General features: G+C 37.5%; 1 long non-coding RNA gene across 1 annotated transcript; it reads left to right on the forward strand.

Annotated features, from left to right (window-relative positions):
• The first annotated feature begins 115 nt into the window (after positions 1–115).
• Positions 116–27827, forward strand: LOC311440303. The gene is made up of 3 exons (XR_014695323.1): positions 116–185; positions 27093–27156; positions 27480–27827. It is a non-coding gene; the product is annotated as an uncharacterized lncRNA (long non-coding RNA).

Here is a 27827-nt window from a genome sequence, read left to right on the forward strand (position 1 = left end):
CTCATTACCTACCAGAGAAACAGTGCAGCCTGCTGTTCGCACACATTTGGGGGAGCTTTCAGAACAGAGAAGATTTAAGTGGGATTGTTTCCCCACTCCTAAGCTTTGAATAAGCCTTGTAACTTGGGTGTGCTTTCATTGCTGTTGTGAGGAATTAATGCCTGATACTTCCCTGCTTCATAAATGTGAGTAAGGCTTTACACCATCTCGCAATGAAAAAGTCTAGATGAAGGAGTTACATTTGAGATTGTAGCTTGCTGCTATTTCACCTTGCTCTGTTGGTGTCAGGTGAAAGTATCAAATGCAGCTATTCATTGGGTGTTGTGTTTGAAGTAACTGTTCCTTATAGGTCAGTGCCAGCTTGTGCTTCCTTAATCCTAAAATGTGTTTTCCCACCATTAGGAATGAGACTGGGTGTGCTGCAAATCTTTTAGGAAAAAAAAAAAAAAGGCTTCTGTGACATTATTTATTACTGTAAAAGATTTGATTTCATGACAATGCTCATTTTTTCATAGGATGTGCCTCTGAAGTGCTTATAAGGAGAAATCATTCTGGGAACTCCAACACCTTAGTATAAACAATGACTGTTTAAAGATAGTTAGTAAATAATATGACTAGGTTCCTTGTCATCAGGGAAAGCAAGGAAAAAAGCCAAGGATCTTTAAAATGTGCTTAACGCTTAATCGCCAGCAAATCCAAAACTTTCTGCAAGGTGATATTTTCACTTTTTTTTTTTTTTCATATTCTACATTCTTTAACACTAAAAGAGCTGCAGGCAAGTGGAATACCTTGTTTCATGTCCACAGGAAGAGTAATCTGAAACATTTTCAGGGGTCATTAAAGAGGAGGAAGATGATAATGAGGAGCAAGTAATGACAAGAAAGCCATTAGAAATGTAGGTTATCACTTCAGTGTCTTGTCTTCAGAATGATCATGTCTGACTTCTACTTAATGCTTAGAAGTTAGGGGTGGGGTGGTGTATATTTGCTGAAGGAGGTTCTTTATTCAGAGGCTGTGTGTGACAAGTGCTTTGATCCATTAATTACATAAGGCTGATCTAGAATTTTGGCACTGGTTGGTAACTGGTATTCCTTATCTGGAGAGGAGCATACCAGTCAGTGGAAAATCAGCTTTACCAATAGCTGTTGTTATGGGAAACTCAAATAAGTATGATGAAGGACAATGCCTCCTAGAGCTGGCAGCCTGGCACAGGCTGCTGAGAAAGGGAATTTCCAGGCAGCAAGGGCTGAACCAAAGGTAAGGTGGGCATCCTGGCAGGCTTTAAGTAAAGGATGGCATGCTGGAAGGCTTAACATCTTTCCATGGAAGCAGCACCTTGGGAGTTAGTGAGCCAGCTCTGGTGTAACATTACAAATAAAATGTATACCTGAAGAAAAGCAGCATCCTCTCAAAGACTAGGAGTATTATCTCAGTGAGCAGGAAGGGGAACACTGGGGGGGATTCTGGCAACACCATCTTCAGGTACGGTGAGCTGTCCTAAGGTGCAGCAATGTTGTCTGCACTGTGTGTGAATTACACTGCTGGGTTCCCATATAGAACTGCTAGCAGTACAGTAAGATTACCTGCCCCACTCCCAAGCCTATAATTCATAATTCTTATATGGGCTATTCCTTTTACTGCCTTTTAGTGACTGGAAATCTAGAGACTGTGGCTGGTGTTGAGGTATGTGTTTCTTTAAGAAGGTGCTCTATAGAGATATCTTAGAATTAGCATGCGTATCATGAGACACAGAGGTTGCCATGGTAAGTACACATTTTTTAATTGAATAGCAGACTAATAGGCACATAAAGCCTCCATAACTTGTTGGCACATAAATTACCTCTCCAGGGGCTGTAAGCAATTAAACATACTTCTCTGAAATTCTTTCCAAGTTTTTTTTCTCTGTTTTTGTTTAGATCAGAGCCTCTCATACTTCTTTCTCTCTTTCCCTCAACAATGCTATTTGGCTTTCTTTTGTCCCTTTTAGTATATTCTATCTGTCCTGATTTCTCTTGAATGTCATACACTTCACAGAGCAGGGTAATATGGAGGGTATCAATCTATAAAAGGGCTCTGGTTGGTGGATTTTTTTGTATAATTTGGTATTCTTGGAATTTTCTGGGTGCAAAATAGTGTGGGGCTTATGCAGTATTACTCTTCTGTTTGGACAAAGAATTGGCCATTAAATCCCCAAAGTTATGTTAAAATTAAATACGTGCATTTATATAGTACAGTCTAAGTAGGTGTTTTAATAGTCACCTTCAAGCAGTTCCCCTAATGCCATACATTTGCCACATAACATAAGTTTATGATATTTTGTAACTTTAGAAAGCAGAATAATGCTGGTGTAAATCTTGGTAATTTATTTTGCTTCATTTGATCTATTCTGTTTCGAACTCTCTGGCTAAGAGGTCCTTTGTTTTTCTTTTTCCTGACAATACTTTTCACATTGGTCGTAGTTTTTCGCTCTTCCAGTACTGTAATGAATACACCATTTGCCTATGCACATTGTTTCTAAAGTGTACATTTGCTCTAATCTCCTCAGTGATAACAATAAATCACAAGCCGAGGGCACTGCCTTCTCATTCCAGTTTTTAAAGATTTTTTTTTTTCCTGGTTACACAGTTTTTACAGAGAAGCAAATAGAATGTTATTTGTTCTTGCTCATACCTCAGCTATTTTTAGAACCCATATTGACAAATTTTCAAGTAGACATTGTATTTCATAAAGAGCACTGCCCTGAAATCACTGTGGCTTGAACAATACAAAAATTCAAGACTCCAGGAGGCCAACGCAACAGGATATCCATAAGTTACAACGCCTACTTATCAACAAGGGGTGAGCTTAACAGTCTTGTTCCTGGCTGTGACAAGTGGTGAGCAGAATTCTTAGTGTGCAGTGAATAAATGCACCAGATAACTCTGAAGAAAGATTAGGTGCAGCTGACTTGGTCTGTTCCTTTGCAAAAATCAAGAGCAATTTGAAGCAATAATGACTGATAGTTTTCCACAACTGTCTTGACTTTTATCCTATTGCAGTACAGAGTTCACCCACCTTTGGTTTTTTTCTTTGATTTCTGTGTTCATTTTTTATGATGTTCATTTTTTATGATTAAAGTGGTCTTGTCTTGAAGGAACAGATGTGTAGTCTCCTTTTTTAAATCTTTTTCCTGAGTAGTTCAAAGACACCTTTAACAGCTTGGAACAAAAGGAAATTATTGTACAGATCAAGGGATTACAAAGCAATGTTTTTACAGAGTTAAAATATAAACAGCTGTTGAGAGATGAACAGTGCAGAGACAGTTGTTGCCAATTCATTAATACCAACACAAATCCACTCTGTTTATTATGTTTTTAACCCACGTTTGTCAATAGGGAAAATGGTCTTAATTTGAACTTGTAAAATAATGAATGTATATGAGATAGGTTCAGTGTAGAGATTTGAGAATACCAGGATGACTAGTGGTTGCCGTCTGTGTAAACAATATTTTCTAACAGTGTAACAAGCAATAGCTCATTTGTATCTTTGCCCCGTTAGCCCAAACAATTAGTCAGTGTTTGTAGCCTTATAGGCTTATATGCATTAGGAGGGGAATGGTGTGTGTAGGCAGCCACGTGTACTAGTACAACCCAGCTCTAGGTGGAAGAAAATTTACAGTCAGTTCCTTGAATGCAACAGAAACAAACCCACTGCCAGGCCTCTGAAATGGAGCTGTCTCTGTGCTCTCTGGTTTATTCACTCAATGGCTTGTCTCTCTGCTGGTTTCTCTTCCAATCACATTCAGCCTGCCTGAGTGTTCTTCCCTTCCATTTTGGTATGGAGCACTCTGAGCATCTCAGCAGCTCCTGCAGCCATTGATTTGGGTGGCAACTTCATGTTTCCTTCTTGCTGCAGGAAGATGATGAAGTGCTCCCTCCCCTCAGCAGTTTGCAAGAGGGATATTCCATAATCCCATGGGTGTGATCAAATCGGTGCCATTGAATGGGAAGCTTGGTAGCTTTTATTAACAATTTACCATTGCAGAATTTCTTTGATATACACTGTCCAGCACACTGCTTTCTAATGGAGTAAATAATAGAGAAAGGTGATGGTGATCAGGTTTGATTTCTTTGAGCCATATGACAAGTGCAAAGAGAACAGACCTGAGACAAGCTCAAGTAGCACTTCCTCATCCCTTGCTAAGAGTATTGCCATTGCATAAAGACTTGTAGCTAAACACAAGTTCTATGGAATTTCAAATATAGGACAAAATATTTTGTAACAGAGTAGTAAACTACATCAGGCTCTTACACAGCTGCAAGATTACAACTCTCATTATTAAAAAAAATCAGTGTATGGTTATAACAATTTTCATGTTATAAATTGCATAAATTTGGCTTTCAACTAGATGAGATTTTTTTTTCAGCCTGGAATATCTTACTGTCTTTCTATACCTGAAAGGTATACAACAAATTGATAAGCTACAATTCTGAGAATTGTAAGTACTGTAGCTAATAGTCCACTCTGAAGTTTTTTCTCTTTGGAAAAAGCTTTCTGTAATTGAATGGACTTAGATAAAGCTTTCTAAAGAATTTCTGAGTTGTCTATCACTGTATACTAGAGAATTACAGTTTTCACTTTTGTACAATCACTTCTGAAATGTTTTTATTTGCTAAAATTGAAGTCATACAGGTCTTCAGGTTTTACAAGGTACAGATTTAGGTTGATGTTAATAGTGTTGGCTGCTCTCTTTCTAGAAATTCATTAAATCAGTTTATATAATCTCTAAAAGATCTTTCCAAGTGTCAGTGTTCTTTTTCCTGAAAAAGGATACTTGGCAGATATAATAGCATTTAAGAACAGGGCCCCAAAATGCAGGGTTTGGTGGGATTTTGTGTTGTTGTTGTTTAGTCTTGTCAATATTAAGCATATGTCCCTGAAGGAGGCTTACAGGGTTTTAAACACTGCACATTGGCTATCATATCCCTGTTTTGCTGGAAGCAATCAGCAAAAAGGAAGTACAGGTACCAAGCTTACATAGTGATGAGTTATTTCTATGGACACATCTGAGGGCACTAGATTTTCATTAAACTGAAGCCTTCCAGAGGCCTCTCCCATGGTGCGACCTTTGTCTTCCTTGCTGTTCTGTTGGGATTCCCCAAAATACCTGTGTGTTATCATAGACATGTAGACCTTGTTCAATTTGCTTTGGATGAGCTGTTAAACCATGCTGCACTCTGTTAGCTGAAGATTAGAATTTAGGCTTATTTTAGCTAGAGTAAAAGCAATCACAGTATCAATGCCAATTTACACTTTCTCTTAGTCCATCTTTTCAGTACGAAAAATGTATTAATTTTAAAAGGTAGATTTAAATTATAAAGCTTTTTTAAATATGCAAGGCCTGATCCAGATGCTTTTACTTGTGCTGAATAGGACTTATATTGAATAAGATCAATTCTTAACTTCATAACAAGAATAATAATCTGGCTCCTATTACTTCTTGAGGTGGAGGTATTCAATGAAAATTTTGTATATTCAGGTTGAGGTAATTTGTTCAATCAGAGGTGAAAAAGTGGTATGTGTATGATGCATGTAAGCATAAGGAATGAACTGCGGATTACCATCAAGGAAACTCTCTCAGTGCTGAACTTCCTTTTGGGAAGAAAGAAATGTAAGAAAGAACATTAACTGTTTAAACACACGAACAAAATCTTGCTGTAAAAAGTAATTAAGATACATGCATCTAGTGTTCTTTGCAGATGAAAATGAGATAATGCAGATGGGAGGTGTAGAAAGAGGCATTTAATACTTAGCAACTGAGTGATGTGTTTATTGACAAAATATTCCAGGCATGATACTCATACTGCTCCTACTCATACCCTTAATAGTTGATTTTCTGTGGGAAATTCTGTTCTCCCCAGTGAAAGAGGAGACATAAATCTTGAGCGCTTCATCAAAACTCTGTCACCACTCAGCATTTCACTTGGCTTAAATAAGCCAAATTAACGTGCCATGGGAGACTTAAAAGACAGTTTTTCCTGTGCCCCCAGGTGTTTCTTCAACTGTAAAAGAATTTAGCCATGTTTTATCAGCAACATTAATAGTAAGTGCTTACTTGGGAGTCCTTCCTGCAAATGTACATTTCCTTCTACTAGCATTCTATGATGACTCTGATGGAAAGGTAACTTTTTTCCCTGTTAAGATATCTGAAAGTCAGAATATTGCTCTTGCTATTATGGTGGCCTGAAATAATCTCTAAATATTAAGACAAGCTGAATTTACAGTAAATTTGTTCTTAAGCATATGTTCTTGGTAACCTCTTTAATTTTCAAAAATTATATATAAAAATACCTTTTTTTTGCAATATTTTACTTAAGGCATATTATGGAAACTATAAAACATCCCTTTCCATAAACCTAGATCCCCTTAAAATGTGTTATTTTAGGTACTAGGACAGTCTCTTCAAAATTTTCCTCTTCTGAAATCCTAAACTACTTCTAGAATATACTGATTACTACCTCACCCAAAGTTGTGTGATTTTGTTCTGCTCTGACATAAATGGACGTTTGTAACCTCCTGGTTCACCCAGCAAGAACCACGAGGACAGGTGGGAATAGCATGGACACTTCTTAATTTTCATTGTAATGTAAGGACAGTGGTTTGTAATGAGGATAGTTTTTATCTGGCTTGCATCTACGTGTACATGCTTTTCAGTTTCATACTGTGAACTTCTACTAAACACCATAAACATCAAAATAAACAAAAAAATATCCATTAATGTGTGTGTTCTTAATTTTCTAGGTGTTTTCCCACATTCAGTATTTAAATGTTCTGTTCTTGACACTGAATTCCTCTAGGCAATTTTTGGAAGCTTCTTTTTAAAATTATGAATTGTGAAATGTTTGTTACTTAAATGTTTGTTGCATGCACCAAAGGACATGCTTGTGCTATTTACTCTGTTTGCCACTAATTTGTTCTGAAGTGTGTGAAAGTTGCTATTCAGGAATGAAGGAAGTTTCAGTACTAGATTTTAAGATGGTGTTAATGAGAAGAATCTAGAGGGGAATTTTCCCTATGTGACTTGCGTCGTTTAATCACTTTTGAAACCAGACAGGTTGCTCTGATTAAATTTCTACAGAAGCTAAGAAATAATAGATCTTTAGTATAATGGCAGTTAGTGTTTCTCCATCATGGGACAATGTTGACAATGTAAGAATTTGGGGGTAATATAAGACTTAGTGCACTCCTCTCAGGCAGCAGAGCAATTCTGTTGGGCCTCGTGCATTGAGGTCATGCTAGATTGACACTTGAGCAGCTCATTACCACCTGCCCAAGCAATTAACAACCTATCTGTACCTTCAGGTTTTCTCTGTTCAGGTAGTTCATGGCCTTTTAAGCTTTTTTCACTTCTACTATTTCTGAAATTATTCTGGGGACAGAGAGTTGTGGGAGCGAAGGTTGTTTTTTATTATTGTTTTTGCTTGTTTTGCCTTATAGACATTGTGGGCTTCAAAGAAACTTTAAAATATCATGTTCAACACAATTACAGTAAAATGTTTTTATGATGTATAGCCTGTCATAAACTGACAAATATAACAAACACTTGCTCTAAATATTTTTAATTTAAACATGGTAAGATAATGCAATTTCATAACAAATTACATTTATTGATACCGACTGAGAACTTACATAATTTGAAACAAAATGACAAGCCTTGTCAGAGAGCCACTGATTATTATTTGCAACAATATTTGTGTTCTATTTGTGCAGTGAATATTTCAAATAACATAATCTTCTGACACATTTTTTTCTATTTTAAAACAACTTTTATTCCAAAATAGTAAACACAGATGTGTGTGTTTCAGGGCACAGAGCTGAGTCCTGCCCTGTAATGAGTTTTTTTTTGCCCTCTTCTTTAAGAACTTAGGGAATTGAACTGTGGCAGGGCAACATTTCTGGTATATGTCTTCATGGTGGGCTGACTTTCATTGTTTTTGTCCTTTCTTCACATATATGGATAGCATCTAATACAATATGAGAACTAACACTATCCTCAAGAGGAAGTAAAATGCAATATAACTGCTAAGCCCAGAAACAAGATTGCCCAGAAGAAGGTGTTGGTGGAAGACAGATGTTCTGGCAATCCCAGATGTCTGCTCCAAAAACAGAAAGGAACCCCCATCTTCTCTCCTCTGAAGGAGTGCATTACATACGGGAGCAAGTTACTTCCTCAGGGCTCCTTAACCAATCTGACTGTTTTGACTGTGTATTATCCAAGTGATTTTATTTTTAAGGCCCACTATGTAACATCAAGCACATCATGCTTTCAGTGCCACACTCCAAGAAGTACAAGGTTGTGTACATATTGTGACATACAAGACAACTTAAATAGCAGGAATTAGTCAACATCTGCTTTAAAGACTCTTGATTGTACACCTGGCTCTGTGTATATCTATTTCTCTGGAACTTCCAGAATTAAGACAGATCCTCATGCTGCAAAGACGCCCTTTAATGTGACACAGGCAATGTCTCTGGCTATAGTTTTTGTGCATCTGGTGCATGACTCTCTCAGGCTCCAGTCCCTCTTAAACACAAGATAATCCTTTTCCTTGTGACAGGTTTCTCATTTCAGGTGCTTTCAGTGTAACAACCCTTGCCATCCATTGAATCAATAACTTTAAAATAATATTGTTGTTCCCTTCTGAATGTAGGTCCAAAGCTGCAATCCAATGTAAGATGAATATCTGGGAGGAAAAAGGTAAAAGAATGACTTAACTGTCATCAGATTGGTTCACTTAAATTGTAAGCTAGACCTCTTGTCATAATTTAAAAATGCAGGTGAATACAAGATACAACCGTTGCTATACAAGAGGTGTAAAAGGCAAAGAATAGGGTAAAACTTCTCCTCTGGATGCCTGTGGAAGTCTGTTGTTAACCTGTTGTTCAACCTTCCTTATTTGGGTGATGTTTTTTGGGGAACTTTGTGCAGATTTCCTTTAAACAATACATTTTAGAAATCCAGGAATGTAGACTAACCTCACAGTTGGCTCTTACCATCATGGCTGTGAGATGCTGTGCTCTTAAAAATAAATAAATAATGCCAAACTGCTGTCATCACACTTAAAAGGCACTTCTGAGGTGAAATTCTCTTGGTAAAGGTAATTTGCTGTTGTGCAGGATTTTTTTGGCAAGATTGGACAGCAGAGTGCAACAGCGTAGGTCTCTGAAACAGATCAACGTATATTATCTTTTCAGTAAGGCAAGAAGGATAGAAGCTTTCCAGATTCTGTCATGGCTGATGAGAGTCAATGTCCATCAGCAGTAATATTCCGCATAAATGTTTACCTGCACAACAGAGAAAACTGTTAGTGGGGAATATTCCCCCAAATGGTACCACTTTTCACATTTTTTGTCTGGATTCACACTCCAAGATAGAATGTGTGTTTGCAGTGGATTGTAATACCAGAATCGTACTTGAATTTTAGTCATATAATGTGGATTACAGTTCCTGGATTTAGGCAGACATGAAATGTGGATCAAATACAGTTATCTATGATACTGCAGTGTGTATGTGTAAAATGTTGATTTCTGTTTGTCTTCTAAAAAGCCCTCCTGACTGGTTGGTGCCCTCTTGCAGTATGTTCTTCCCAGTCAGAAAGAAGATGGAATGAGATGTGGAAACACAAACAAGAACAGTTTTGTTTGGAGTTCTGAAGGATATTACTGCTGAGCACATCTCACCCTGGTTTACACAATTTTTTAATACTTTTTCTTGATCTTTTTTCTTACTTAAAAAATTGCTGTAAACCATCCTGTTTTTATTTTGATTTTACATAATCATGTTACGACTTTTTTATTGGTGCTAGGAATTGCAGTTTTTTAATTGTCTTTGTTCATCACACATGCAAATTCAACTGTCATACAAATACTATCACAGGTTAGTGCATTCCTCTTGTCAGCATTAGCAGTGACTCTTAGAGGTGTTTTAAAAATAATGCTGAGTAAATACAGACATATGAGATGGTCCTGAAGATGAGGGGATGGGGAGTGGAAAGGGAGAAATGTTTTAATGGGAGCAAAATTGGCTTTTCTTTTTCAAGGGTTGTAGGGCAGGAGTAACAGAAATATCTATCTACAACCACCACCCCACCACCCCAAAAAAATTTTTTTCTTGTTGGACACTATATACTTCTGTGTTTTACTTCTGAAATTTTAATTTATATCTTTTTTTAAGCAATAACATTTCCATTTTGAAAATGGAAATAATTATTTAAATAATATGACAAAGTGAATTGACATTCCTTAATTTTTCTCCCAATGCATTTTGTTAATGTACATCACAGAACGTACACACTTTTTCATCCCTCACATTTGCATTTATAGCATAACAAGAATCAACAATATAAATTATAAACCGTATATAAAGTGATTCTTTCTGTGTCAAGGTAGAGAATTTTCTTATGATGCAGAACGATTTAGTTAATATTTGTAGGCCCAACAGTTCAGTAGAAATATATGTTAAACCTGCAATATGTCTTGAGAGGACAGAAAATCCCACAATGTTTTTTCCCATTATTGAATTATTAAACTCATGTTAATGTGCCATTGTTATTGGGGGAGAGGAGGAAAGGAGGAAGAGGGTGCAGTGTGGGTAGTTGCTGTAGTGAAATAAAGAAAAGAGTAAGGGAGATAAAACATTTTCTTCTAAAGCATTTTGTATTTCTGAGTGCAAGTTCAGTAAAGGTATGTGTAGTAATGTTGGCAGTAATGCTAATACTTAAAATCTCTTGAAAAAGGAATGTTTCCAGTAAATATACTTGTGAATAGGGTACTCTTGAAGAATTGTACTGTTTGTGCATGTGTTTTGGGCTTTTTGGAAAGGAAAAAAGCAAGGAAAGAAATCGCCCACTGATATATGAGTGTCTTTCAACTGAAGTCAATGGAGTTTGATTATGTTATCAGAACAATTGACCCTCATGCCATAACAGGAAGGTTTAGTTGTGATATTTGTAGGGCTATCATCTCGTGTATCTATAGATGAGAAAGATTGAGAATGACAGCATGGTAAAAATTTCTGTACTGTGGCCTGTCTTTATTGAGATATCTCAGAAAGCTGTCTGAAGATGAGAGATGGAGTTAGCCACAACAATGAATCAAAATGCATTGAATCATGTTGTCTAACCTTCTTTCCTGCAATATGTCTGTCCTGTGCTGCCCTTCCTGGCAGCTTTCTATTCCTGTTAATGGGTACAGGAGGCAAAGACACAGAGTCAGAACTGGAACTGGTCAGCAGGCTGACCGAGCTATCTGTTCAGCTATCCAGGCTGTTATTTGACATGGGGAGGAAAATGCCCAAATTATGAGTATGGCCTGATCAGTGATGAAGTATGATGTCTTCAGAAGAGATTTCACTCCTCCTTAGCAAAAACTATGAAGATCTGGTTCTTGTCCCAATGCTTTGAACTGGGGTGGGAGACCCTATACTCATCACCTGTGCAAGGCAGCTGCTCAGGTGTGGGTGAGATCTGGGCACCAAGGAATGTAGCTGACACCAAACAAGAGGCAGTTATTCAGATACACCTGTGCTCTATGTTCCAGTAGCAGTTCTGCAAATTATGTACCCATGAGCAGGGGGGTGACATGGAGACAAGTATGTTAGCACTATTCCCACACAGTGGATTTCTCTGAATTAAAGTTTCCCAGGTGTGATACGTTCACATCCACTCTGCACTTCTGAAAAGATCAGTATCTGTCCCAAAACATGCTGTTGCTGTTCAAAAAGGCTGCATATTTCAAAATTTACTGCATAATGATGTATTAATTGAATATAATAGCCTGTTCCTAAAACATAGCTTTCAGTTTTAGCTTATTTCAGATTAACTGGTTTAGCTTTACTTTTCAGGCCATTAGAGGAAAGCAACAATTTACAGCAATAGTGTGTAACCAAATACCATTCTCCAAATTACTCTTATTAAATGCAGTTGGGCTACAGGTTACTGGGGAAAGAGATGAGCTTACAATTGGCAACGTTTATAGATATGGAACCTGTTATGTGCACGAGGAAAGTGTAGCACATGGTTTTAATTAGAAGTCTTCCAGATAGTAAATTATAATAACCTGTGACATCTAAAGGAAAAAGCTGACTGCTGCTACAGCTGAAATGCAGGCCATGCCACTGCACTGCGCTGCCTCTTGTTACAGGAGATGTAATTCAATATAACCATATCCCAGAATCCTGTAACTGATTATATTTGGTCATGTTTTCTCATAAATGAAGGGGGGCAAGATTAGTGATGAGTGAACTTCCAATAGTTTAGAGGTTTGGATCAGTAAAGCTTAATCCTAAAAATCTCACTGCTTGCTTGAATCCTTTGAAGTGTTTCTCTTCTGTCCATTTCTGTGCAATGCCCTTCACAAATCTGAGGCTTCGTCCCTCCTTTATGTTCATCTGGCCTAATCCTCCTGTCCATCAGTCTCATTATTTCCAGCTTCTCACAGCAAGCATTATCTGCCCACCTACATTTCTAAACCAGGCAGCGATCTCCATTTGTTGCTCCCACCTACGCTTTTTTTTCTTTTGGTCTTCTACATGGTGTTTTCAAAGGGTCTGGCCTGGTCTTCCTATCTATCTCCTTGTTAATTCCCAAGCAAAGCGAGGTGCTACAGTTAGTGCAAGTTCCTTTCCTTAAACCATTATCCGTACTAAGACATAAATATTTTGGTGGAAAACGGCTGAGAGGAGCGAAAATTGAACAGACTTAGAAAATTGAAAGGAAATTCTACCTAAGACTAGATATAGAAAATTATGGCTGTTTAAAGAGATATGTAAGATATGTAGGAAAATAGTTAAGTGGCACAGGGAACAAAAGAATGGACAAGAAGTGTCAGCAAGAATAGGCACTTGTACCGTCTGAACTATAAGTGGATTAACTATGCAGTGTAAAATGCAGGCCATGGTGGACAATTCTTTCCATTTTTTTCTTTTATTTGGATATACTTTGAATTAAATTGTTAGCAGTTCTGTTAAAAACAAGCAACTCTGGTAGCAGAATCTGCAGGGAGAACGTTATTTTTGTCAGAGCACAGAATAGATCTGAGGTTCACAAACTAAAAAAAATCCTGACTTACACTGACCAAATTCTCTACACAAGGCAGAATTAATCATTGTAATGATATAACACTTACCCTAGCTAATGCTCAGGACAAAAGCAGTCAGTTTGTAATGCTGACACCGTAATGCTAAGTCCGAACTGCAACATGATACAAACACTTGCTATTTAGGAAGAATACCTTTGAGCTTGGAAGTTTTGTTTGCTATTTCACTGTTTTTTTTCCTGTTATAACAGAGAAGCTGAGACTTTGACCAATGTGGTATGACAAGTATTATCACATTTCACTGCCCTGCAATGATAGTTCAAATGAAATCCAGACTTTCCATGCTTACCACATCCAGGCTGAACATTTCCATCTGTGATATTCTTCCACCATAGTCAGTGTGAATTGTTGGGAGAGTTAATGTGTATATGAGAAGATCCAGGTTTTTGCAAGGGAATCTTGAATTTTAGTTAAGGGTATATGACATTCCCTAACATGGCTAACCTGAGCTCACAACCACACCATCATATTCCTCTGTTTAAAGCTAAACCCAAACATGAACAAACTTTGAATCTAAGCATTTGAGATGGGTTTCTAAGTTTTTTGTTTTCTGTATTTATTTCTGTCACAAGCAGAAAATGATTGCTACATGACAGGTAGTCTTACTAGCAGAAACACAATAAGAAATATTAAAGAAAAGTTTTGATTGTCTGTCAGCGTGTCCCCTTAGGAAAAACTGCCACATAATAGCTGACATTGGTCCCGGCTCTACACATTTATGCTATTTGATTTGATGTGAAGCACAGTGAGTTGCAGCTGGCAGATATTATTGCAATATTGAAGTATTTTACAGAGTAATGGTACATACAGGCAGTATGGCATATTCCTAACAGCTTCTGTGTACTTTCAGTTCAACAGCACAATTGTGTATACAGACACTGAAGTGCTCTCTGCATTTACTTGACAAGATCTCTGCAGTGATACAGTGTGTTACTTTCCTTACCACTACTCAGGTAAACCGAGGGTAAAAATACAATGTGTAAATTAGTTATAAACCACATAAGGCATATCAAAAACTTCAGAAATGTATAAAGTTTAAGAGCCTGAAATTTTATAAAGCGTTCATAGAATCATCCAGGTTGGAAAAGACTTCTAAGATCATCAAGTCTAACCATCCACCTAACATTGCAAGTCTACTACCCAACATTCCCAAGCACCACATCCAATGTCTCTTAAATGCCTCCAGGGATGGGGACTCCACCACCGCCCTGGGCAGCCTGTTCTGGTGCCTTCTCCATGAAGAAATTCTTCCTGATGTCCAATCTAAACCTCCCCCGGTGGAATTTGAGATTCTTGCTTTATGTCTTCTCACTTGCATGTGACAGTCTCTTGCCTGACCTTACTGCAACCTTTCAGGTAGTTGTATAGAGTAATGAGATCTTCCCTCAGCCTCTTCTCCAGACTAAACAGCCCTAGTTCCCTCAGCCTCTCCTCATGTGTCTTGTTTTCTAGTCCCTTCACCAGCTTTGCTGCTGTTATCTGGACATGTGCTAGTAACTCAATATCCTTCTTCTAGTGAGGGGCCCAAAACTGGTTGCTGTCCTAGAGGGCTGAAGTCTCATGAATGCTGGGTATAGAGGGAAGACCACGCTATTGCCATTACTATCCGGGATGCCATGGCTTTCTTGGCCACCTAGGCACACTGCTGGCTCATGCTCAGCATACTCAAGTTCTTTTTTGCCAGGCAGCTTTTCAGACACCCTTCCCTGAGCCTATACCACTGTGTGGGGTTGTTATGGCCCAAGTGCAATACCCAGTACTTAGCCTTGTTGGATGTCATGTGACTGGACAAGGCCTATTGATCCAGTCCATCCAGATTATTCTGAAGGGCCTTCCTACCCTCATGCAGACCAACATTCTCATTCAGTTTAGTGTCTTCTGCAACTTGGTGTCTTACTGAATACATTCAATCCCCTCATCGAAATAATTGATGAAGATATTAAACAAAACTGGCCCCTGTATTCCTCAGGGCCAAGTACTACTTGTGACTGGTTGCCAACTGGATTTAACTCCATTCACTGTGACCCTTTGGACCCAGCCATCCAGCCAGTTTTTTACCCAGTGAGCAATACAACCATCTCAGCCATGAGGAGCTATTTTCTCCAGGCTATGGGAAACACTATGGAATTCCTTGATAAAGTCCAAGTAAACAATATTCAGAGCCATTCCCTTGTCCATTAAATGGGTTATCTTGTCATAGAAGGAGATCAGGTTAATCAGTCAGGATCAGTCTTTCATAAACCCATGCTGTCTCTGTCTGATCACCAGATTGTGCCATGTGTGTTTTGTGTGATAGCACTCTGCCAGGATAATCTGCTCTGTGGCCTTCCCTAGCACTGAGATCACACCCACAGGCCTATAATTCCCTAGGTCTTCCTTCCTGCCCATATTGTAGATAGGGGGTTGTATTTGCAAACTTCCCATTAACTGGGATCTCATTGGTTAGTCAAGAGCATTGATAAATGATGGAAAGTGGCTGGGTGAACACTTCTACCAGTTGTTTCAATGCTCTTGGGTAGATCCCATCTGGATCGAGGATGTTAGTGTAAATTTTCTGACTGTGGAAGTACATAGCCAGTTCCACAGTATTTCAGTATTTCAGCTTTCAATTTTGGAAGAAAACAGAGATAGCAATGCCAGAGAAAAATAAAGCTTAACAAATTTTTTGTTGATTTAAGCCGTAGTTTTAACGCACCCTAATCCATAGTGTAAACTGCTCATCTTTGCTTTTTTTTTTTTTTTTTTTAATTTTAATCTAGAGCACAACTAATTTGCTCCCTGGTGATGGTCAGCAGTATAGAGCTTGTTTCTCTTACTGAGTGTTTTAATAGAGTACTTGGCCCCCACCAGCTGATTTTAAACTTTCAGTTATATAAATTATTTTGAAAAGTTGAATTCAAGCCCCCTGGAATATTTGAGAAAACTACTTCAAAATGTGAGTTAAGATAGATTATTTATTTATTTATTTATTTATATTTATTGAAATGTTCTTAAAATGCTTGGAACACCCCATTTCAGCACTCAGATCAGGCAGGATCTTATACTGACAAACAAGACTTGCTATGGAGGAAGTGTTCTCTTAAGATAAGTTGAGTATTGTGGCTTTCAAAGGTCAAACATTTAATAGCACTTATTCTGTTCTACTGTTTGAAAATAGAAATAAAATACTACTAGGATTACCACCCAACATTTAATCAGACTATTCATGTAGTGTTTGTTTTGGTAAGCCACTTGCCAAGTCTGAATGCCAGAAAACCTGAGAGAGAAAAGAGGAAGGAGGAATCTAAAGATTACAGAGAAGTCAATAACACTTTTTTTTTTTTTTTTTTTTTTTTTTTTTTTTTAAATCTTAAGAGACTATGGCAATAGGATACTTTAGCATTTGTGGAGGGATAAATTAGAAATTAGAAGTAAATGACTTGTGTCTTTATGAAGCCTCAGAATTTTAAATCTTTCTTATACTCAGTGGTGTATTAGGTACAGGGTAGCCAAGTGCATGAATGCATTGCTAGCTTGGACAGGATGAAATAATATCTGTAGCCTACTCCAAGCATCTGAGTGTTTCTTATCCTCCTTCACAAGCACAGGTGATGGGGTGGAAACTGTTGGCCTCCAACAGGTGATGGAGCACAAGGAAGCTTCATGGCATAGTGAAATGCCCTGTCTACGGAAGATGTTGGTACTGGATAAGTTTTCCCTGAAGTGTTTGTTTGGGTTCACTGCAAAAGGGTTTTTTTGTTTGTTTTTGTTTTTTTGTTTGTTTTTGTTTGTTTTGTTTGTTTGTTTGGTTTTTTGTTTGTTTGTTTTTTTTTTTAATCTTCACATTTTATTATTTCTTGTTACATTAAAACAAGTTGAAATACTTTTTCAATGAGTTGTTTTGGTAACGATCCATCAAAAATTTAGAAGGAATCAATGTACAGCTGTGAAAAGTTTCAATTTTATCAGATCATTTTCTGTTTGAAAAAAACTGTTTCACTGGAAAAATTTCTGTAAGCTTCATTAGAAAAATCCCTGGACGATTATGCAGTCCAATAGCTCAGCAAGAGTCTCTCTCCTGCCATTTTATATTCTTTTGATGAAAGCTTCTACCTCCTATGGTTTTTTTCAGTTTATTCTTCTACTTTCACAGTGTATCTGGTCAATAGAAGAACTGTTCTTTCTAAACACAAGAGAACACTCCAAAAGATAAATCTTTGGGTATCTGTGTCAATTGTGCATGAAGTCTCTTTTGGGCTAACACCTTTCTTTGTGTTATCCTATTGGAAAGCCAGTTTTAAGGCTAAATGTTCATGGAAAGGAAGTTTATAAATCAAAGGGGAGAGTGTTTTTAGGGAGAGTACAGATTTGCTCCCTTCCTCACTGAACCAAGTGGACTCCCCCTGACAAGCTGAGCAACCACTGCTAACCAGTACTGCTGAGATTCAAATTATACTGTCACATTTTTGAGTAAATAGTTTATTATTGGACCATAGAAATCGGAAAAACAACTTGAATAAATCAAGGGAAACTCACTTGGCTTCAGAATGTGAGAGGGGCAGAAAAAAGTAAACTAAATTGCTCAGGTAAACATCATTATGGACTATTTGCTCACCTCTGAAACTTCTATAAATGTGAAGTGGTGTTTATTAAGAATGCTCATACTTCTTTGAGCCAATCCTATTTAGAAGTTAGTTTAATCACAAGGCTACTTCGAGACCTCTGCCAAATGTCTGAATGCTTTATGAAGAAAATAATTATTTGACTTTTTAAATTATGTAACAAATGCAGTTAATGTTTTTATTCATTAATGGTTAGTTTAGTTGATTCATCTGTATGTCTGTAGGAGAAGCATTTCTATTAAATTATCTCTTCCAAATATTCTTTAATTACCTATCAGTATTTATTAGATTCTTTCAACAGAAGTGAATATTCCACTGAATATGAAAATTAATTTTTAGAAATGTTTGTTTTTTTTTCTGAAAATAGCAGAAATGGAAGAAAGTTCAAATATTAAAGATCTTTAGACTGGCACAGACCAGTCTACCACTATCAAACAGAGCATGATGGTACAGCAACCAACAACCTCAGCTGATTGTCAGCAGGACAAACACAGGGAAGTCAGTGGGAATGGTAATTGTGTGTTCCACCCCAAGCACATGTGCAAAGTCTTGCAAATGGCAGCAACTACAAAGAAATAGCCTTCTAGAGGCAATAAAAGTTCCCTGATGTCCACAGGGATGAGGTTCCTGGCTGAAGAGAACTACATTTTCTCAAATTATTCACTCTGGGTTTGACTACTCAAGGGTAAGAATTGCCTTTTTCAAGTTGTGGAAGCTCTTTCACTCAGAAAACAAGAAATAGCCTGAATAAGTAGGAAAGAAAGTTAAGGTGTTATCTTCAATCTTCACAGAAGCATATAAGTTTCTTTCCCTGATTCCCCTTGCTACGTGCACACCTTGCGATTTGCTGTTTGGTATGACAAAATTCACATTGAACACTTATAGCAATCAATGTTATATGTGATGTACTGTCATAACATTATGGGGAACACACAAGTTCAGTATGCTTGAACTGAAAACTATAGTAAATAATACAATATAGTGGCTTATATTTTCAGTAAAAAAAATAATTATAACAAAAATCTACTGCTTATACTTGGATTCATGGTAACTGTACGTACATGCACTGCTGCCTCCATAAATACTGGCCTGGCTTGCACTTCAGTGAGATGAACTGTAAAAACAGGCTCTACTTTAATGTTTCATTGACAGTACTGCAAGACAGTCTTGTAGAATGAGTTAAAGGATGCATGTCAATCATAGCTGATCCACATGTTCACTTCACATCCCTCTACCCTTCTTTAATATCGTCTGTTTCTGAGTTATCCTGTTCAACCTTAACAAGCTGCCAATGCTGATTGCACAGGTTTTTTATGCTGCTCAGTGCAGCTGTAGGGTTTATGACAGGAAAAAGGAATTAGAAACAAAAACATCAAAAACAAACAAAACAAAACAAAAAAACACCTTTGCCTTATGAAGTGAGGATATGAGTGAATCTACTGGACAACCAAATCCCAAAGTTATTGCACTACTTACAGTCCACCCACTTCCAGGGAGATTGACCACAGTTTTCCATGTAGTTTATAGATTAATAAGAAGAAGAAAAAATGAAATCAGTGATTTTTTTTAATGATTTCCAATCATAGTTATAATAAAAAATAAACTGAGAACTAAATCTTTTTGATAAGACAAGCCATTATGACTTGATATTAGTAATCACAATGTTACATGCAGCTAGGAAGAAATTATTGCTCTTTCCAGTTGTTGTCCAAGGTGAGTTATCCTGTAGATTTTAGTTTGGTTCCTTTTGGAATTGTGAAGCACCATCTTATAACAAAAGTTTGTGCCTTGTGTTTGAAGCCCCAGGAAAGCTCCTGTTGCATCTCCTGTCTTGGAGATTGTATGCATTGCTAGATTTTTCCTAATGATCTGTAGGGCAAATATTGCTGTCAACTCACTTCATACAGCTAGTGAAATAAACACATAAGAGGAGAGAAATCATTTCTGATTTCTTCATTTCCACACTGGCGTATGGCCATTAATCCTCACCTCCAGCCTACTTACAGTGTGATATTCCCTCACATGTGCTGGCCTGGGGACAGAGGAAGACAAATCCTATTTTAAAAACAGATGGCCAAAACCATATACTTAATAAAATATTAAGCAGAAGTCAACATGAATCTACCATCCCAACAGCATTACCTTTTGACTCCCGCAGGAACTCTCTCTCCTGTGTTTATTGCATTGTGTACTCTGTGGAGGATCCTGCCTGTCCTTCCCTCCCGTTTTCAAAACACCTTGCAGAATTAGGAGCTTTTCATTACAGCTGTAGGCTTAGCCTAAGCAGTTCTCTCCAAAAGACATCATCTAATTTTCAAGCCTAATTTTTCAATTCCAGAATGTTGATATCTGTTAGCTAGCAAGGCTCCACTTAAAGCTAGAACAAATAAGCACTTCTAAGATAAAATTGATCTTGTCTTGAGAGTATGTCAGGACATAAACTTAAGGCAGTTACTGGACTACTAGTTTCTATCCTTTGGCAGCAATTGAGTCTAGGTAAATAGTTCAGATGTGGGTGGCTGTGCTTTATAGGGAAAAATCAGTTAGCAGTTATACAAATTTAGCCATTAGGGAAGAAGTTTCTCCTTTGAAGATTTCAAATATGCTTACAAACGTTACCCATACAATCAGTAAAAATGAAATAAAGTCTATAGGTTTGTAATTCCCACAGAAAAGTCAGCCCCATCTCATTAGATTTATCTTCTGTGATTTCTCTTCTAGCCATTTCTTCTTCAAACTTCTTTGCTTTCAGACATTCAGGTTTTATAACTGTCAGAGAGAAGGAAAAAAATGTGTGGGGAGGGGGAGAGGGGAGTGGTCTAGAGAAAACCTAAGAGTGAAATATTGACTAATACACAGTGACTTGGCAGCTCCGGAGCCAAGAAACATCAGTCTGGAAGCAAGCAAAATAGCATGTCTCTGAATATAGAAAGTAGAAGCCTGAAAGAGAAGAGGGATCCAGTCATGACAGCAAAGAGCAGAACTGAGAACAATAGAGCTAATTTAATATATTTTTCCCTTGCATTTACAAAGCTTGTCTTGAGCTAGAAAATGCAATTTCTTTCTTAGCACTTCTGTCCTTCATTCAGCAAATATTTTCCCTGTCTGCCTTGTGTTTGCTTCTCTCCTGAGCAAGCAGAAACTCTGCCATCAGCTCTGGAAACAGTATCAGACATTTCACTAATACATCGCCTGACATTTAAAACATGAGTCTGTGTTTTGGGGAGCTCACATTCAGAGGATGCTTTTACAACAAAAAGGCAGATTACATGCATTCCGCCTCTGACTTAACCAACTCCTTTTGTAGGTAGGTATTTTAAATTACCCTCTGTGCAGAGGAGAGGACACTTCATTATGAAAACAGGCTGATGAAAACATGTCCATTTAATGTGAACAATCTGACACTTCCCTTTGCACATTAACTGAGTTCTGCTGAGGATGTGACATTGATGTCTGGAGTAACAAAAAAAAAAAAAAAAGTTATCATTAGGGCTATGTGAAGGAATGGATTATTGAAAGATACATGCCTTGATTTTTCATGTTATTACTTAAACTTTCTGTGATTCTGATGCCCAGCTCCCGTCCCTACTGAAAATTGATGTGTTATCAAGGTGAGTAAATTCTAAGCAGCCTACATGTCACCAGGCTTACTCCCTGGTGTTAGTGCATGGGTTTAAGAGCTGGGAGAGTGTTTCTACAATGAACTGGCTGAAAACCCTTCTCTAGAAAAGAGGTGAAAAAATGTCATTAATTTTATGAAGAAATGAATGATCCCAAGGGAAAGAAAAATCTAGAACATTGATAGTATCTAAAAGTAAAACTAGAGCAGGTACTTCTTTAACACTTTTCCTTCTGTGTTATACAGAAATGAAGGCAGAATTATTAACTGCTTTTTACTAGTGTGCCATGGCAAACACAATTAAAAGCAGAAAGGAGGATTAGGACTGATGTTCAGTGAATGCAAAGTAGTCAGGGATTTTTAATTGGAACAATTTATCAAGCTCTCTAATGGTAAATCAAGACTGGCAATTTCAAACTAATAATTCTGATTTATCAAAAATCAGGAATAAAGCACTTGGTTGTTTTGGTCAACTTGGCACGTCTGTTGGCTTGAACCACCATGGTGTGTTAAGGTGCAACAGTTTGTTTCAGTTTTTCTATATCGGTATTTGGTGCATCATCCTGAGAAAGGAAAATGGGAGTCATAATGCATTAGTTTGCTGATGTCTCATAGCACTTGAGTGTGACACAGATTTGCACTGAAATTACTCCATTCCACTTAGCTTCATTGAATCATACCATTTCAGTGCAGAAATGTCACATTTGGTTTTTAGGAGAAAAATAAAAACCCTGAATTATTGTTTTCCACTCTAAATGGAAATATGCTATAAGAAATAAAATAAAATAAAATAAAATAAACTCTTAATCCTGATTTGTGAAGAAAAATCAGAAGTTTTCCATGGAGCGAAACTTCAAATTTTTATTTGTCTTTGAGTAGCTTGAGTCAAGATACAATTCTTGCAAGATAATGCAGTGGATAAATATCATTGCTTTTACATAGTGGAGTCTCATTGTAGTGATTTGGGAGTTTGGGGGTGGTTTGTTTTTACTCAGTGTTGTATACTTTCTTGTTTTGTTTAAGTATAAAAGATAATACTTGATGTTTTTGGGCATTTTAACTGAGTATGACTGAATCAAACCTCAGAGAAAGTTTATTCTGGAAGGATGTAAGATTGTGATATGTCTTTTCTTGAGACTAACACAGAATATATATTCTATAAAGTGTGTATTATAGAATACCTTTTTTATTCTTCTACCTCCAACTTCACTGTACGTTCAGCCTGAAAACTTTTTACATTCCTTTAAAAGAAAGCCAGGAAGTTTGAAGAAGAGGAGCTGATAACCATCTCAAATGTGGTTAAAAGTGAACACTTATTAATATTTTAAATAACTGAATATATTGCAAGTTCTGAAGAATTAAAATTAGTTTTAAAGACTCTATAGATCAAATTAATTTCTTGAGTAGAAGTAGAAGTGTCCCTTTCAGGATAAGAAGCCACTGGAAAATCTCCTTGATACTTTTCTAATTCTCCTCAATACTTTTCTTATTCTTCTCTTTCACTAAAGGAGATTTATCTTTTATTTAAATAACACTGGATATGTTTCACATAGAAAACTAACTTCAAAAGTACCCAGCTTTCTTCTTACCATCAATTATTAGAGCCCTCCAGGTGTTTAGTCTTCTAAAAATGTTCAGAGAACTTCATCTGATTTTTGACAGATTCAGGAGGGTTTGGATAGACAAGAAATTCACCTTCAGCCTCAAAAGATCTATCTGCTCATGGCAAATTGATTTCTAACCATCCTCCTCCTCTAAGGCGCATAATCCCTTTACAATTGTTTATAAACTAGGAATTTATTCAAGATACTTTAAAGATCTCAGAAGTAAATATTATTGACTTATTTTTCTGAAATTGTCACAGATGTAAAGCTCTTGCAAATAGCGAATGTAAATAATTTTATAATCATGAAAAGGGAGAGTCTGTGGGATACATAGCCCTCGTCACAAGCAGACGTCAGGAATGACTGATGCTTGATGTTCACCTGAGGACAGCCTGGCCAAATGCTGGGGGAGTAAATGCATGTGGTTTCAGTGAGATGAGTGCTTGTAGCACTGCTACAGACACAACACCTCTGAAAATCAATTCGGACTTGTATTCTTTTTCTATTCTATTTCTTTCTGAGATTTATTTCAGCTGAATGGCTGCCAGTGCTCTCTTTATTACAGTCTCTTGAAGCCTACAGCCACTTTAGCCAACCAGTCCTGCCTAACTCTGTCTTCAGTATATTTTGAAGTTGTTTTGGCTGAAGGAGAGAAACAGTGATTGTAGAAAAAGCCTCTTTCTCTCTAAGCTGATACTGGGTTTTAAAATTTCTAACACTGGACTCAGATCAGAAAAGGGGAGGGAGGGAGCACCTCAAAGCTTTTTTCTAGGACTACTTTTCCTCCACCCCATCATGGGCTATCTGTGAAGATCTGGTTATTTCTGAGATGCAGCAGCTTCTCAACACGTGCTAGGAGGATCTGCAGAGCCCTGGCAGAAGCATGCTAATATCTTAGGGGTAGTTACTTTATGTTCATTTAAAATGCAATTAAACAGAACAAATACTGTGAGGAAATGGACAAGATTTTACATTTGCATAGAAAAATTAGGAGGAAGATCTTTTCATCACGTTATAAATTTTATATAAACATTTTGGAAGGAAAATAGTGTGGCGATAATATAGACTGATATAATGAAATAACTGGAATGATAGTACTTTTGTCCACAGGTTCAAAAATTGTTCCCAGAGAAGAATTAATAATTTATGGAAGTGTTTATCCCTGTAATTAAATAATGGAATTGAGAGCCTACTTGTTTTAGTCTACAAAAATAGTCCTAAACTCTAGAATGAGAAATTTGCATGAAAAAGTACCTTTAGAAGGTTATTGCATATTGTAAAGGAAAGGCTCCTTTGTTCTGATTCAAAATGGAATGAGTCTTTTCTGACAAAACTCTGGATACAAGCAAGGGAAGCCATGAGACTCGCCATGGAAAAGGAATTGGAAATGAGGAGCAAATCTATGCTTTTATATTTCTACTGTGCTGGTATTTAAGGGTAATAACTTACCTGTTAACAAGTTTAAGGTCTGTAATGCTAGACACTTTGGCAGTTGGAGCACACCTTCCTAGCTATTGATATATTTGACAAAGCACCTGGTTAGGTCTTCGATGAACTTGAATGAAGTATTTTCTGCATAAGGGCATGGAACTGAAATTGTAATAGGAGGCTGTAGTATTGAATAGCACTTTTTTAGGGCCATCTTCTGAGCCAGTATCCCTTATATAGCTCTTTAAATAAACCAAGATAGTTTAATTCTAATCCAGACTAAAGGGATGAATTCCCATTTCAATGAACTTTACTGGATAAATGTGAAAGCAAAGGCTTAGCTTTTGGCAGGCTACCTTCCATATTTTTTCTTCCTAACATTAATGAGTTTGATATTAGCATAATATAACTACTGAATTTTATTTCTAACCTGAATAATTTAAAAAAAAAAAAAAAAAAAAAAAAAAAGGTGGAAGGGTAATGGGGGGTAATGGGGGGGGGGGGGGGAAATGGCTTGAATTACAATCTGCCCTGATTTCAACTCTGAGGTACTAATCTTTCTTGGCAAACTGAGTATGCTGAATTTGTTTGTGCTGCTGAATATGTAGCACAAAACAGGTAAGTAGGGGGTGGAAACATGAATTCCCCCTTGCCCTTGAACAGTCAGCCAAACAGGTCAGCCCTACAATTCCTTATGCCCCATAAATCTACACAAAGGTAGGCACAGGGGAGGACTTCTTTCTCAAATAGCCAAGAAATATTAATAGCTAGAGGGCTTGAAAACACTGTGTGCCTGTGGGAGCAATATAAAAACACTGAATCCCTCACACTGTCTCAGTTTGGAAGACCATGGTGCTGCATATGATACTGTGGGAGCCACAATTACTCAGAAGTGATCCACACAGATCACTGATGCATTCTGGTCCTCAGTGATATAAGTGTTGTAAGTCACGTCTTTCTTCATTACCACCGCAGAAAAACATGATTGCAAGTGCTGCAGCTACGCACTATTAAAATTCTCTTTTTGTCCAGTGAGCACTAAGACGTAGCTGTGGGGTCATCATACAAAGGCAATCCATTATTTTGAGCAGTGTAACACTTAAAGGCCAGCTTGCGCATTAACTATTTTAATTGTCAACTACAACAGCACTGTGGTGTAACATTAAAGGTGCTCTAAAGTTTGCTGTTTGCTGACAGTGCATGACAGTTTTGCAGACCATAACACTTTTACAAATGCTACCTTAGGCAGGCAATATATAATTTTTTTTTTTTTTTGGTGTAGCTTGAATTAACATGAGTTTGACAGAAGCCCAGATGGCTGGATTATTATTAGTTTTACATGAGAACTGTGTGACTAATGTTAATTTAAGTTCAGAAAAATAAGGATGAGTTGGTCTTTCATTAATTGGATTCCACCAATTGGTGCAAGCAAAATATTTTTTTCTTTAAATTGATTGAAATTTCATGCAAACTACACTGGCTTTATATTGTAATTGACCAGTCCCCTTCTCTGTAAACACTCATATGACTGGTGTCACTCTCCTCATCTGTCTTTGGCCTTTATCATAAGTAAGGCTTATATTTTGGTATCCCCTTAACCTTTAAAGATTAGAGAGAATTTGCTGAGGGTCCTCTTGGATGTGTTCCTGCCCTGAGGCAATGGCCTGTCTCTTACTCCACGATGTCCCTATCTCACCACCTGGGACAAAACAAAGTGGTCTTGCTTTCCTTAAAGCACGGAGTAAATGTTACTGGTGAATTTTCTTCTCTAAACCTGTCCAGTGTACTCAGGTAGTGCTTCTTCCTCTCATAGAACCCCTCCACCCCCCATTTTTATTTTTTTTTTCAAGCCTATACTCAGATCTCTTAAGTTTTAAACATCATTACAAGGTCGTATAGGCCAGTTGGTATCTGACAGGGATTGCAGGCTGCTCCTGCAGTCAAATCCAGCCCTCTGTCACTACATATCCTATAAAAGAACTTTCATTAGTGATAATATTTGAATTCAGAGGTTGTTCTGTAGTTTTTTAGTTTTGATGAGATTATGGAGGAGATTTTCAAAAGCATAAACCAGACTTAATGTCAAAATCCCATTGGTTTTCAGTGGGAATCATGGGTGCCAGAAGTGTTTTGTGCCCTCAACAATTTTTCCCTATTTCTTAAACAAAGGTTGTACAAATGAAAGGTTCTTTCATTTTAGAGGACTTTGTAGAGATCATAAATTAAGGCTTAGATAGATAAACAATTTAAATCCAGTGTGCTTTGTAGTGGAACTATGCCCCAGAGTGCACTGTGTGCTAAGACCTAGATCATGCTTAATGCAGCAGTAGTCAGGGCGTCTGCTGATTTACTGCCATATGTGCCAGACCCATCAGGATATTGTAATGCAGGGAAAGGGGCTGAGTGAGGAGCTTGCCGAAGTAGGACAGGGAGAATCGGTGGGGGACTTGGAGGTGGCAGGTGTCCGGTGTCAGGAAATGGAATATTTATTGAGAAACCAGATGGAGTGAGGATGTCTGTTCCTCTCTTGCTTCTCTCTTAATTTGAGGGAAGTTTTTTCTCTCTACATTACCACGTGACAGAAAATTTGGCAGTTGTGGTGACTACTGTGTGAGGAGACAGCTAAAAATATCAAACCTCCAGCATGTGAAAAAGCAATAGCATATGAGCTACCTAATCAGTTTTCTACACCTCTCACCTCTACAGATTGAAGTACTTAGCTGTATACTATTCATTAAGTAAAATCCCACTGCTGAATTCTGTTTACCAGGTAAAGACATTTTTTTTTGTCACTGTTCCAATTAATCGGTGTTTCCTATGCACATGGAAAGAATTGCTAAGCTCTGATTCACTGCAGCACTTCCCCTGCTGCTAAGGATAATAGCAGGGTGGGGGTGGGTTTGGCTGACTAATATGCCTTAAAATGCCATTTGGGTTATAAGCTCTTGAGGCATAATGATTTTTAGGTAGTCTATCATGTGTCATAATGTCACATCACATAAGGTAAATATGACTCATGTAATCCAGTTTGATACATTGCCATTAAAATATGCTGAAGGTTTTTTTTTTTTTTTTTTTTTTTTTTTTATGCAGTAGAATACCCCATGTGAAGTGTTTTCCCCCTGTATGTTTGTGCATCTGGTGGGAATATTTGCAGGAGCGGTACCAGTTCTTCCTGTTCAGTCTCAGACAGAAGAATCTCGAGAGTCTCTTCAGAATCCCATGACATGGCCAAGTGCGGCATGGTTAAAATGTCTACTGAAAGTAGCGTGAAAGTGGCAAGTTTTGACCCTCAGGAAGACAAAAATATGGCTGTTTTAAGAGAGAGAACCTCTTAAATCCCTCTGGTAAACAGCGGGAGTTGCAGTCTGTCAGTGTCTTGAAGTCTCTAAAATCTGCTGAACCATTTGGCACTGCTTCAGAGTTGGAAATGTTTTTCTT

Source organism: Aythya ferina (genome assembly GCF_964211825.1).
Source record: "Aythya ferina genome assembly, chromosome: 8".
Classification (NCBI taxonomy): Eukaryota; Metazoa; Chordata; class Aves; order Anseriformes; family Anatidae; genus Aythya; species Aythya ferina.